This window comes from Pseudophryne corroboree, chromosome 10 (assembly GCF_028390025.1).
Source record: "Pseudophryne corroboree isolate aPseCor3 chromosome 10, aPseCor3.hap2, whole genome shotgun sequence".
NCBI lineage: Eukaryota > Metazoa > Chordata > Amphibia > Anura > Myobatrachidae > Pseudophryne > Pseudophryne corroboree.
In genome coordinates this window covers 221,338,230-221,353,285 of record NC_086453.1, presented here as the reverse complement: position 1 = coordinate 221,353,285, position 15,056 = coordinate 221,338,230, and positions in this window count along the sequence as shown.

The following is a 15,056-nucleotide window of genomic DNA, read 5'->3' as shown; positions in this document are numbered from 1 at the left end:
TGTTTGGGGAGGGTTTTTTGGAAGGGCCATCCTGCGTGACACTGCAGTGCCACTCCTAGATGGGCCCGGTGTTTGTTTCGGCCACTAGGGTCGCTATGTCACAACTGAGGGCTGGGGACCGTGACCGGGAGCCTCAGCTGTAGGGGCTAACCGGGACTTGAACTTAGGGGGAGCCATGGGACTCCTGGACATGCGTAAAGACAGTAGTAAGGATGCCCGAAGGCGTGACCACGACAACTGGAAATATCTTTCAGTGATTTTATTAAATGAAAGTCATAAAACGTGCAAAAACAATAGAAAGTCACAAGTGGAAATTTAGGTGTGCAACTGGTTAATACCAGTAACCTGGAATGTAGAGAAAAGTTCTGTAAAACTGTAAATGAAGCTAGGGTTTGTTGGAAGATGAAGCTGGGGTTCGTAGGTACCTGAGGACTGAAGCTGAAGTGCGCAGGAATACAGAGAATGTAAATGGAGGAAGGCTGCTGGAAAGCCAAAGTTCAGACACAGGTGAATCAGGGTAGACTGTAGTGGGTTAAGCACTGGAGTGTCGGGTTACACTGCAGAGTGTAACACAGAGGAGTCAGGCTTGAATGCAGGAGAGTTCACTGGAGAATCTGTAGAAGACTGCACACAGAAACCACTGGAGACAAATGAAGCACTGCAGAGAAAGTCCATGGAAGAACTGCTCACTGGAAACACTGAAGACCATTGAAGCACTGACATCCTTCAATGCTGGGACAGGCTATTTAAACCCACAGGTTAGCAGGGATTGGTGGGCAATTAACCAGAGACCAGAGTGCAGCTGCTGTGTAATCAGGCTGAGAGCAGAGTGCAGCTGATTGGCTGAAAAGTAACATGTGATGAAAACAAACATGGCTGCGCCCATGTTTGAACTTGGAGGGAAAGACTGTTTGTAACTTGCATGTGAGTTTTAACCATGAAGCTGCCAGAATCATAGTAAAGAGATTTGAGACAATGAGATGCAGCATGCTGCACACAGACAGTGCAGATGGAATCCAGGCCTGGGACACTGGGACAGTCTCAGGAGGCATTTGGAAGGTAAATACTAATAAGGAATTTCCTGGATCGTGACAGTACCCTCCCCTTTAGGAGTGGCCCCAGGACACTTCCTAGGCTTGAGGAAAATCTGGCGTGGAAAGCCTGAAGCAACTGGATTGCTAGAAGTCCTCCCAATCTTCTTCATCTGAAAGGACTGAGGAATAACCTGTAGAAGGTCCCTTTCCTGGATTAGAAGTACGAGAAAATCGTGCTTTTGAAGCTAGCACTCCACTAAGTCTTAAATTAAATCTTCTTCTAGAACGAGGACTTTTCATACAGAGACCTGTAGAACTTTTTGGTAATTCTGGAACCTCTTCATGCGTGAAAGCATAACAGGAAAGAGCAGGACCTCCCATAATGTAGCTTGAGTCATCAACAAATTCACCTTCGGAACCTGAATTGAATCCTGATGAACTTGAACTGGCTGGAACCAGAGGAGTCTTTGGACTAACGGATAGGACTTGATTAGATTCGAAGGTGCTGGAATCGGCTGGAACTGAAGGAGGCTTACTGGAATCGGCTGGAACCGAAGGAGTCAGAATCCGGTTGGAACCGGAATGAGTGGTATCCAAGTGTTCAGTTAGACCATCCTGAACCTGGTCCATGCTGGATGCCAACAGGGTGGTGCTCTCTGAAAACGGCAAACAGGAGTTCATAACTGCATCTGTAGCACAAAAATTTCCATCTGGGAACTTGGCTCTGGATACTTCCCTTGGGGCTGAAATTTCGGTGACCCCTCCTGGGGTTGACGAATCAGACACCTCTCTCAGGGTTGTTTTCTCCAGCACCCCTCCTGGGGTTAACAGATCAGAAACTCCTTTTTGAGAAGACTCATATGCCCCTAGTAGAGCTTGAACATTGGATACCTTTCCTGGAGCTGTAGAAACAGACGCCCCGTCTTGGGCTGCAGAAACAGACGCCCCGTCTTGGGCTGCGGAATTGGATTTCCCTTTGGTGAAGAAAGTCTCATTAAATCTCTTTTGTTTCCCGGAATTGGAAATGGGGCTCCTGGACACAGGACCCCAATTGTAGAATTGGGTTTTTCTTTGATCAACTTTTATATTTTTCTTGACCGGCTCAGAAGGAGCTGAAGATTCCACATAGGAAGGTTTGTAACTATGAATGCTGTGATGTGGAGATCTATCCCACTTCCTCGGCTTATGGAGAGAACAGTCTTTAATAAAGTGATCAGAACCCCCACAGTAGAAGCAGAGTTGAAACTGCATGCGACGCTTGCGTTCCTCTTCAGAAAGTCTAGACCGTGGCTTACTCCGGAACTTATCTTTACTTGGAGCAAGGGGAAACGACTTGGACATAGAGAGATTGGCAGCTGTTGCATCTGTGTTCTCAGCAGACTGTGGGAAGACTTTCATGGAGACGGGAGCAGAGATAGTAGGAGTATCACAGAGACACTTTGAAATAACTGGAACGATGCTAGAGAGAAGGTCTTGTAACTGAACCAACAGTTGACTGAGAGTCAGGACACTGGATGCCCCTGAACCATTAAGGGTTACTTGGATTCCATCCAGCCGGGTGGAAAGGCCCTGGAGACAGCGAAAAACTTGACCCTGTGCAGCCTCCAGAAGTTCTAAGCGTGCTGCAAGTCGTTGCATCGGGTTAAACGCTTGAGCCTGGTCTCCGGCCAGATCCATTAGGTCAGTGCTTACTGTCACAACTGAGGGCTGGGGACCGTGACCGGGAGCCTCAGCTGTAGGGGCTAACCGGGACTTGAACTTAGGGGGAGCCATGGGACTCCTGGACATGCGTAAAGACAGTAGTAAGGATGCCCGAAGGCGTGACCACGACAACTGGAAATATCTTTCAGTGATTTTATTAAATGAAAGTCATAAAACGTGCAAAAACAATAGAAAGTCACAAGTGGAAATTTAGGTGTGCAACTGGTTAATACCAGTAACCTGGAATGTAGAGAAAAGTTCTGTAAACTGTAAATGAAGCTAGGGTTTGTTGGAAGATGAAGCTGGGGTTCGTAGGTACCTGAGGACTGAAGCTGAAGTGCGCAGGAATACAGAGAATGTAAATGGAGGAAGGCTGCTGGAAAGCCAAAGTTCAGACACAGGTGAATCAGGGTAGACTGTAGTGGGTTAAGCACTGGAGTGTCGGGTTACACTGCAGAGTGTAACACAGAGGAGTCAGGCTTGAATGCAGGAGAGTTCACTGGAGAATCTGTAGAAGACTGCACACAGAAACCACTGGAGACAAATGAAGCACTGCAGAGAAAGTCCATGGAAGAACTGCTCACTGGAAACACTGAAGACCATTGAAGCACTGACATCCTTCAATGCTGGGACAGGCTATTTAAACCCACAGGTTAGCAGGGATTGGTGGGCAATTAACCAGAGACCAGAGTGCAGCTGCTGTGTAATCAGGCTGAGAGCAGAGTGCAGCTGATTGGCTGAAAAGTAACATGTGATGAAAACAAACATGGCTGCGCCCATGTTTGAACTTGGAGGGAAAGACTGTTTGTAACTTGCATGTGAGTTTTAACCATGAAGCTGCCAGAATCATAGTAAAGAGATTTGAGACAATGAGATGCAGCATGCTGCACACAGACAGTGCAGATGGAATCCAGGCCTGGGACACTGGGACAGTCTCAGGAGGCATTTGGAAGGTAAATACTAATAAGGAATTTCCTGGATCGTGACACGCTAATCTTACTCACACAGCTACCTCATTGCGCCTCTTTTTTTCTTTGCGTCATGTGCTGTTTGGGGAGGGTTTTTTGGAAGGGACATCCTGCGTGACACTGCAGTGCCACTCCTAGATGGGCCCGGTGTTTGTGTCGGCCACTAGGGTCGCTTATCTTACTCACACAGCGACCTCGGTGCAAATTTTAGGACTAAAAATAATATTGTGAGGTGTGAGGTATTCAGAATAGACTGAAAATGAGTGTAAATTATGGTTTTTGAGGTTAATAATACTTTGGGATCAAAATGACCCCCAAATTCTATGATTTAAGCTGTTTTTTAGTGTTTTTGGAAAAAAACACCCGAATCCAAAACACACCCGAATCCGACAAAAAAAATTCGGTGAGGTTTTGCCAAAACGCGTTCGAACCCAAAACACGGCCGCGGAACCGAACCCAAAACCAAAACACAAAACCCGAAAAATTTCAGGCGCTCATCTCTAATAAATATATGTACATGGTTTCCATAATTTCTGTAAAGCTAGAGTCTTTATGGAGAAAAGCACATTATTATTATTATTATTATTATTATTATGATGATGATGATGATGATGATGATTATTTAAAATAGACATCAATGTCACTTACATTTATGTCATATGTACACAAGATGGCGCTGTTTGCATGTCTCTGTTATACTGTATAATAAAATGACTCTGACAGGCTGATATACAGCCAGATTCCACTTTGTCAATGAATATATTTGCTGATGATGTACAATGTGGAATTGCAAAGTAAAAAAAAAACATTTAAACACTTTAACATATGCCATATTGGCCAGGTGTTATTTTTACTGTATTATGTTCTGTGAACTTGGGACAGCTTCTATATAATGTAATTAAATATCTGTCACTTAACATATAAAATATGTATCAGCATCTTCAGAAAAAAAAGCATTTTCAAGGCTGTTTCTGCACAAATTACTGTTTCCTCATAACAATAGTAAGGATATTATTTAACACATCCCGAATTTAATATGCAGTTGTGCTGACATATTTTCAATGGAAATAGTGATGCGGTAATGCAGCTTAACACGTGCTTTTACATGTGCCGAGACATGCTTGCAGGAAAGGCCTGTGTCTGTGTGGCATTGGAAGCAAGGGGAAATCTCTCTGCTTCCGGGTTCAGGACCAGCAAATTACATGCACATGACATTTTGTATGTCTTAGGGACAGAATAAGTTTGATAAATAGACCCCTAGCCAGTGGTGCAAGTAGAAATATTTTCTTGGTGGTACTGAGTGCAGAAAAATGGGCGTGGTCATGTGTTGTGAGGGGGTGTGGTCACATGCTGCTAGTGGGAGTGGCTATATGACACTAGCGGCATGGCCACACGACAGCCCCTTTTTTTTTTTATCTGAAGGCAAGGCTAAAAATATATAGTAATGCCTCCAGTATAATAGAAATATATAGTTATACCTCCAGTATAATAGCAATATATAGTAAATGCCTCCATTATAACATGAAAATACAGCCACTGTCGCACTCCCAGTAACCCTGACAAAGTGGGAGGAGCCGTCATGCTGCCAAGCACCATGGTCTTGTTGCTTTGTGGGACATTATAATTATGGTAATTGTGGTAATGGCAAAGTGTGTGGCAGGTGGTACTGCGTACCCGCTGCCAAATTCTTATGGGTACTCCGTACCCGAGCCTACCCGCATACCTGCACTGCTGCCCCTAGCAGGGCCGGATTAAAAATGGGTCTGGTGGAGCAGCAGTTCCAGGCTCCCTATGAAAATAGGCCCAGGTACTTATCACCTTACTTACTGCCCACTCAGGTGCCTGTTGCCTGCCAGACAAGCGTCACTGACTGTCAGTGACGGTACATCTGGCCCACACAGTTTAGCGCATCAAAACACTAGACGGCTGTGGTACTGATCCCCTCATCTCACAGTGCCACAGATAGGAGCGCATCCAGCGTATCCTGATTCAGTTACCATTCTCGCTGGTAATGCAATGTCCATTATCCAGGCAGCAGTGCGGAAATCAGGTAAAGACATTGCAATGCTGTTATAATTGCCATCTGAGTACTCTGCCATCGATCATAAAATCACCTATAATATCGGATATAAAATTGAATGAAATAGAACAAACACTTCCCTATGTATTTTTATTGGACAAAACATATCACATGTATGACGCTGCTATAGTTCTTCTAATTCTGGTTTGCGCAGATCTCCGATGGTGGGGCATTTGCTCATGCACAGGACACATTCTGTGCTTGTGCAGAACTGGTCCTGCGTCTTCGCACACTGTGCCCCCTAAGCCACAGCCTGTCACCATTTGGGGGAGGTGAATCCAAAGGCGCAGGAGCGATGTGCACTGCGTCAATCTCTCAGTGAGGTCCAAAATTCCTACAGCCACAGGGAACCACATGTTTGGGTCCCTTTTTATTAGGGATGTGCGCAGATCCTCAAGTGTTTATTGATTTCTTTTAAAATTGATAAAATCTTCTAAAATCATGTAATTTGGACACAGAGCCTTAGCAGTCTATTAATATCTGCCCAGATTCATTAACAGATGCTATGGCGACCGCACTTGTGATAGTACACGTTGAGGATGTGCGAAATTATTCAAAAACACCAGCAGCCCCGAAAAGTACAGAGGCTTCCAGCGGACAATCACAAAGGCACAGGAACTGTGTTCACATTTACAGTGCATACACAGATCCATATGTAATCGTCAGCTCGCAGCATTGAAAGCCTGAACAGCAATACTGGAAGCACTATGCTTGAGTACGGATTGACAAGTGCACCCAGTGTCACACCCCAAAAACAGCCACGACATGCATGCATTTTTGCAACCACTCCCCCTTCAAACTCACAAACAATGCCTGACTGATCACTCTGTGGGTAAGTGCTGTGGGCAGCATGTCTATTAGACCGTGGCGTATGCACAGTGCCAAACATATGCATGTGCAATCTACCAATAATCATTCAATGGCAAAAACATCGGCATAGCACCAGTCATCTCTAATTTTATAGGCATCATAATGAAGGTTTAGGGAATAGGATGTTGTCTAGAAGCTAAAATCTCCTGTCTGCTATTATTTTGGGGATTTGTAGTTCGATTTCGTGTTAGATTTGTGTTCGATTGTCAATTCATTCAGTCTGTGTGTTTAAGGTGTATATGAAACATAAATGAATTGTGTGAATGTACACACACTTTGTGTAATGTACAAAGTTATTACAAATATTTGCTAAAATTATTTTCAGGCTGTGTGTATAAGGTGTATATGAAACATAAATGCATTCTGTGCTTAGACTTGGGTCCCATTGCCATGATATCTCATTATGGTATGCAATTATTCCAAAATACGGAAAAATCCGATATCCAAAATACTTCTGGTCTCAAGCATTTTGGATAAGGGATACTCAACCTACCTCCTCCTGCACCTTCTCAGAACCAAACTATTGAGCTTAGTTCTCTAAGTGAGCTCTTCACAGATCTCTCTAAGGACCAGGGCCGGCTCCAGGCCTACTAGTACCCTGAGCGAGAACATGTAAAAGCGCCCCCACCCCTATGCGCGCAACGAAGGCGCGCGTGCTCCAGGAAAAGTGGGCGTGGCCTCTGGAAAAGTGGGCGTGACCCCGTAACTTCATATTATTAGACTATAAATAAATATATTTTCACACCCCCTCTACGCACACAATTAGCAGCCTTACACATAACAGCCACAGTAGTGTTCCTTACACACAATGTCTCCAGTATAGTGTCAGATACACATAATGTCTCCAGTATAGTGCCAGATACACATAATGTGCAGTGCCAGATAGACATGATATGCCCCCCAGCAGTGCCAGCTACACATGACATGCCCCCCAGCAGTGCCAGCTACACACAATATGCCCCCCAGCAGTGCCAGCTACACATGATAGTGTTCACTTTTTAGGGCAAGGGGCTGATCACAGGGAGGGCACATTTTTAAGTTAGGAGGGCAAAATGATGTACATACTGTAATGCTTGGTGCTCATCTACCCACATGGAAAAGCATGGACAGTGCGCGCCAAAGGCGCGCAGCAAAAATTTAGGGACGTTGCTTCGTGGGGAAGGTGCGTGGCCACATAATATTGGCAATTCGCATTACACCACACAGTAGTGCAGTTAATACACACTTTGCGCCAGGCAGAGCAACGATAGACACTTTGCGCCAGGCAGAGCACGTTAGACACTTTGCGCCAGGCAGAGCACTGAGACACATTGCCTAGCCACAGACGCCTAGCGGGAACACTACATGATATGCTCCCCAGCCGTGCCAGCTACACATGACATGCCCCCCAGCAGTGCCAGATACATAAATGCCCCCACAGTGCCAGATATGCCCCCACAGTGCCAGATACAGAAATGCCCCCACAGTGCCAGATACAGAAATGCCCCCACAGTGCCATAAATGCATGCCCTCACAGTGCCAGATATGTCCCCACAGTGCCAGATACATGAATGCCCCCACAGTGCCAGATATGTCCCCACAGTTCCAGATACATAAATGCCCCCACAGTGCCAGATACAGAAATGCCCCCACAGTGCCATAAATGCCCCCACAGTGCCAGATATGCCCCCACAGTGCCAGAAATGCCCCCACAGTGCCAGATATGCCCCCACAGTGCCAGATACAGAAATGCCCCTACAGTGCCAGATATGCCCCTACAGTGCCAGGTATGCCCCCACAGTGCCAGATATGCCCCCACAGTTCCAGATACATAAATGCCCCTACAGTGCCAGATACAGAAATGCCCCCACAGTGCCATATATGCCCCCACAGTGCCAGATATGCCCCCACAGTGCCAGATAAATGCCCCCACCGTGCCAGATAAATGCCCCCACAGTGCAGATATGCCCCCACAGTGCCAGATAAATGCCCCCACAGTGCAGATGTGACCCCACAGTGCCAGATAAATGCCCCCACAGTGCCAGATAAATGCCCACACAGTGCCATCCATAAATGTGTCCCCCCCTTCCCCAAAATACCTGCGGCGCTGGGAGGGGGAGGAGTACTGCTGTCCGGGTGCGGGCGGGTGCAGGTCCAGGTCCGGGTGGGCGGCCTCCAAAGCGCTTGTGTGCGCTATGCGCACTGCGCGGCGCCGGCATCTGACGTTAGACATTGGCGCCGCTCAGCGCGCATAGCGCACACAAGAGTTCATGGCCAATGCTGCACAGGGCCGGCTCCAGGTTCGAATATGGTGGCGCCCATTAAGGGTGGCGCCCTGCACGGCTGCTCTTCGAACATGCCTGGAGCCCGCCCTGCTAAGGACCATCTTTCTGCCACTGCCCCCCCCCCCTTCCCCCCATCCTGGACATACCGTTACCCTCTACACAATTGTGACTGCTCACTCTCTGACAGGTCTTCCACAACAGTTATTCCAGGGAGGCTTGTGCACTCTCTACTTTGGTACCCTCTACCCGAGCTGCGGCTCATGCTCATGCTTGGCTCTGCTTCTGTTAGGGTCTCCTGCTCTGTGCTGCCACGTCGTCATGGCAACCGGGAGACAAGTGCTAGCGGAGTAACCTGAGCGTAGCTGATACTCCGGTTCGGGTCTTTTGCTGTGCAGTGGTTACAGGCTCTGTGCACGGCAGGGGATCCGGTGCTGGTTTTTGTGCTCACAGTCTGTGAGGTCTGAGTGGGGCGTGGACAGCACCTGCTATATAAACCCTCTTCTCAGGTTAGGCAGATGCTGCTGAATCTTTGTTGGTTAGTCAGTTCCTGAAAGCTAGCTAGTACTGTGTAAACTTTGTATTTGTTTGTTGCTTACTGCAAATAGGCCTTGGGATTTGGTATTACACTCTGCCAATCCAGACCTAGCAGTAAGACTGGAGTCAGTCGTTTAACCTGCTGGGGTTCTTTTGCTACTCTGTGAACATAGCAAGTTTGCGGCTGTATTCTCAGACTTGCCTGCCAAAATCCTTTCTCACTGTGCAAGGTGTTCAGGTGTCAGTTTAGTGGCAGTAAGCTGAACCAGTGCACTGCAAGTGAGGACTAGGATTGTGGAGACTCTCCTTGTGTCTATTATTCCATCTCTGACCAAGGAGTTTACTGCCACACCCGTTGGTAACCCTTTAGGGTTTTGCTGTTGCCCTTAGCAACAGCATTTCGGGTTCTCTACGTATTAAATCACTACATCTTGCTTCTTTCCATCTGAGCATTCCTAATATTAGGGAGACACCCAGTTTCTTAGCCTTTGGGCTTCTCTGTTCACTTTGTGTTTATTTTGTTACCCTATCACCTTCTGTGTATGTTATGTCATATTCCCCAGTCTGTCTGTGAGTTCATTTGTTTTGCATCCCTCACCGTTCAGACACCAGTACATTCCTGCTGGCACTGGTGTGCATAACATATTCAGCAGCCTAATACTCCTGTTGAAATTTTGTGGGAATATGGAGCATACCCCTCAAAATACTTTGCAACAGGTGGTCGATCAGGTGCAGGTCCTGACTCGACAATTTAATGATTTGTCCATTAAAATGCACACCTCGCAGGCCGCTGGCGGAGCTCCCGCAGCAGCAGTACCTTCAGGGGTTAAGGAGCCGAAAGTAAATCTCCCGGATCGTTTTTCTGGAGATCGCTCGCAGTTCTTTTGTTTCAAGGAGAGCTGCAAGCTGTATTTCCAGCTTAGGCCTCAGTCTTCTGGGTCGGAGATTCAGCGGGTGGGCATAGTGATTTCCCTGCTACAAGGAGACCCACAGGTCTGGGCATATGGGTTGCAGCCTGACTGTCCGTCGCTTAAAAGTGTTGATGCTTTTTTTACGGCACTGGGCATGTTGTATGATGACCCTGACAAGACGGCCTCAGCCGAGGCTCAGATTTCGATCCTTAAGCAAGGGCGAAGGCCAGTTGAGGTTTATTGTACGGAGTTTCGGAGGTTGGCCCATGATACCCAGTGGAATGACCCAGCCCTGAGACACCAGTACCGAAGAGGTCTTTCTAACCAGTTAAAAGACCAACTGGTACAATATCCCTTGCCTGATAGCTTGGATCAGCTCATGCAGTTATCCATTCGGGTGGATAGACGGCTGAGAGAGCGCAGGCTTGAAAGGGAGACCGAGGTTTCCTTCTTTCCCAAGGGAACCTCAAACTCTGAGGAATTTTTCGAGGAGACTATGCAGATTGGGGCTACCCGCCTCTCCTCGCGTGAGAAGACGCGGAGGAGACAGCAGGGGTTATGTTTGTACTGTGGGAATAAAGGTCATGTGGTAGTATCATGCCCAGAAAAGCCGGAAAACTTCAGGGCCTGAGGGTGATGGGAAATATCCTGTCAGGCCAGAAGTCAGAATTTCCCAAGAAGACTTTTATCATTCCGGTGACCTTGAAGATCCTCGGTCAAACTGTCAAGACTGAGGCCTTTGTGGACAGTGGGGCCGACTGGGTTTTTATGGACCGCCAATTCGCCCTGAAACACTCTGTTCCCTTAGTACCCTTGGCATCGGAAATTGAGATTTGTGGGTTAAACGGGGAACCATTATCCCAGGGTAAAATTACCTCTTGCACTAGCCAGATTTCTTTGTCTATTGGAGCCACACACTCTGAAAAATTGTCCTTTTATGTGACTGTCTGTACTTTTGCCCCATTGGTGTTGGGGTTACCCTGGTTAAGGGCCCACAATCCTCAATTTGACTGGGTCTCTGGGGAGATTCTTAGTTGGGGTACTGATTGTTTCAGGAGTTGCTTGAGCCTTCCAGTCAGGCTTTCGCAGCTAAGTTTGCCAGGATTGCCAGGATGTTATGCAGATTTTGCGGACGTGTTCTCCAAAAGAGTTGCAGAGGTACTACCTCCCCATCGCCCCTATGACTGTGCCATTGATTTGTTGCCGAATGCTAAGCTTCCCAAGAGCAGGTTGTACTCCCTGTCACGTCCTGAGACTCAGGCTATGGCAGAGTACATTCAGGAGAACTTGGCTAAGGGATTTATCAGACCTTCACAGTCTCCAGTTGGGTCGGGGTTCTTCTTCGTGGGTAAAAAGGACGGTTCGTTGCGACCCTGCATCGACTTCAGGGAATTGATCCGTATCACGATTAAAAACTCATACCCACTGCCTCTCATTTCGGTCTTGTTTGACCAGCTTCGTACTGCCACCATTTTTTCTAAGATTGACCTACGCGGTGCGTACAATCTAATCCGAATAAGAGAGGGGGATGAATGGAAGACTGCCTTTAATACCCACTCAGGGCATTATGAATATTTGGTGATGCCTTTTGGGCTCTGTAATGCCCCGGCAGTCTTCCAGGACTTCATGAACGATGTACTCAGGGAATATTTGGATAGATTCTTAGTTGTATACTTAGATGACATCCTAATCTTCTCCCATTCCCTGGAGGAACATCGGAAGAATGTACGCTTAGTCCTCCAGAAACTCAGAGACCACCGGCTTGGGGCGAAGCTGGAGAAGTGCGAATTTGAAGTTCAGCAAATCGCATTTCTAGGATATATTATCTCCCCAGAAGGTTTCCAAATGGAGGGTTCCAAGGTACAGGCAGTCCTGGATTGGGTGCAGCCCACTAGTTTGAAGGCGCTTCAGCCTTTTCTGGGGTTTGCGAATTTTTATAGACGATTTATCGCTGGATTTTCGTCTATAGTGGCGCCCTTGGTGGCACTCACTAAGAAAGGGGCGGATGTTGCTCACTGGTCTTGTGAGGCCAAAGCGGCTTTTGCCCGTCTCAAAAGGGCATTTGTCTCGGCCAAGGTGCTGCGACACCCAGATCCAGAGCGTCCTTTTGTGGTGGAGGTGGATGCCTCTGAGATGGGTATTGGGGCAGTGCTCTCTCAGATGGGGGTGTCTGATAATCGCCTTCATCCCTGTGCTTACTTTTCCCGTAAATTTTCGCCTGCCGAGATGAATTATGACGTGGGTAACCGGGAATTGTTGGCTATTAAGGATGCACTCGAGGAGTGGAGACACTGGCTTGAGGGGGCTAAGTTTGTGGTCTCAATTCTCACCGACCATAAGAATTTGGCATATTTAGAGTCAGCGAAGCGCCTCAATGCCAGGCAGGCACGATGGGCTTTGTTTTTTGCTCGCTTTAATTTTTTGATAACATATCGCCCTGGGTCAAAAAACATCAAGGCTGATGCGCTCTCGCGGAGTTTTGCTCCAATCCAGGAGACCACCGAGGAGCCATTGCCAATTGTGTCCCCATCATGTATTAAAGTGGGCATTACCCAGGACCTCTTGTCATTAGTCCTTAGAGCACAGGAGCAGGCTCCTCCAGACCTTCCGGTAGGTCTTTTGTTTGTGCCTCCTAGGTTAAGACAGCGAGTGTTCCTGGAATTCCATGCCAAGAAGTCGGCAGGTCACCCGGGTATTGCCAGAACTCGGGAGTTGCTATCTAGGGCGGTGTGGTGGCCCTCGGTGGCTAGGGATGTGGATCAGTGGGTTCGGGCATGTGACATCTGTGCCCGAAATAAGACTCCTAGAGGGGTTCCTGTTGGCCCATTACATCCACTCTCTATTCCATCTAAGCCATGGACCCACATTTCAATGGATTTTGTGGTGGACTTGCCCAAATCCTCGGGGATGACAGCCATCTGGGTTGTCGTTGACAGGTTTTTGAAGATGGCGCACTTCGTTCCATTGGTTGGGCTGCCATCGGCCAGACGCCTGTCTGAATTATTTATGCTGCATGTTGTGCGCCTCCACGGGTTGCCACTTGATGTGGTCTCTGACCGCGGATCCCAGTTTGTGGCCAAATTCTGGAGGGCATTTTGTTCCGATCTCCAGATTTCTGTCAGCTTGTCGTCAGGCTACCATCCGCAGTCTAATGGGCAGACTGAAAGGGTGAACCAGTCCTTGGAGCAGTTCCTCAGGTGTTATGTCTCCAAGTGTCAGACTGACTGGGTTGCTCATCTGTCCATGGCGGAGTTTGCCTATAACAACGCGGCTCACTCTGCTACAGGGATCTCTCCCTTCCTTTGTGTGTATGGGCATCATCCTAAGGCCAATTCTTTTGACCCCCTGGACTCCACGCCTGGTGGTTCCTCTGGGGTTTCGGTCCTTAGAGGTATTTGGAGGAAAGTGAAGAAAGCCCTTGTGTCTGTGTCATTAGTGACCAAAAGGGTTTTTGATAAGCGGAAAAGATCCTGCAGCTTCAAATTAGGGGACTTCGTCTGGTTGTCTACCAAGAATTTGAAGTTGAGACAGCCATCTCATAAGTTAGGCCCCCGGTTCATCGGTCCTTATAAGATCACTAGGGTTATCAATCCGGTGGCATTTCAGTTAGATCTACCCCGTTCTTTGGGTATCAATAAAACATTTCATTGTTCCCTTTTAAAACGGGCGATTAGTAATCCTTCTTCCAGTGGAAGACCTTCCCCTCTTCTGATACGTGGCCAGAGGGAGTTTGTTGTTGAAAGGATTCTTGATTCCAAGATGGTTCGGGGTCGGCTGTCATTTTTGGTGCACTGGAAGGGGTATGGCCCGGAGGAGCGGTCGTGGGTGCGCAGTTGTGATCTTCATGCCCCCAGACTGTTACGCTCTTTCTTCTCGCAGTTCCCCGATAAACCCGGTGGTAGGGGTTCTTTGACCCCTCGTCAGAGGGGGGGTACTGTTAGGGTCTCCTGCTCTGTGCTGCCACGTCGTCATGGCAACCGGGAGACAAGTGCTAGCGGAGTAACCTGAGCGTAGCTGATACTCCGGTTCGGGTCTTTTGCTGTGCAGTGGTTACAGGCTCTGTGCACGGCAGGGGATCCGGTGCTGGTTTTTGTGCTCACAGTCTGTGAGGTCTGAGTGGGGCGTGGACAGCACCTGCTATATAAACCATATTCTCAGGTTAGGCAGATGCTGCTGAATCTTTGTTTGTTAGTCAGTTCCTGAAAGCTAGCTAGTACTGTGTAAACTTTGTATTTGTTTGTTGCTTACTGCAAATAGGCCTTGGGATTTGGTATTACACTCTGCCAATCCAGACCTAGCAGTAAGACTGGAGTCAGTCATTTAACCTGCTGGGGTTCTTTTGCTACTCTGTGAACCTAGCAAGTTTGCGGCTGTATTCTCAGACTTGCCTGCCAAAATCCTTTCTCACTGTGCAAGGCGTTCAGGTGTCAGTTTAGTGGCAGTAAGCTGAACCAGTGCACTGCAAGTGAGGACTAGGATTGTGGAGACTCTCCTTGTGTCTATTATTCCATCTCTGACCAAGGAGTTTACTGCCAGACCCGTTGGTAACCCTTTAGGGTTTTGCTGTTGCCCTTAGCAACAGCATTTCGGGTTCTCTACGTATTAAATCACTACATCTTGCTTCTTTCCATCTGAGCATTCCTAATATTAGGGAGACACCCAGTTTCTTAGCCTTTGGGCTTCTCTGTTCACTT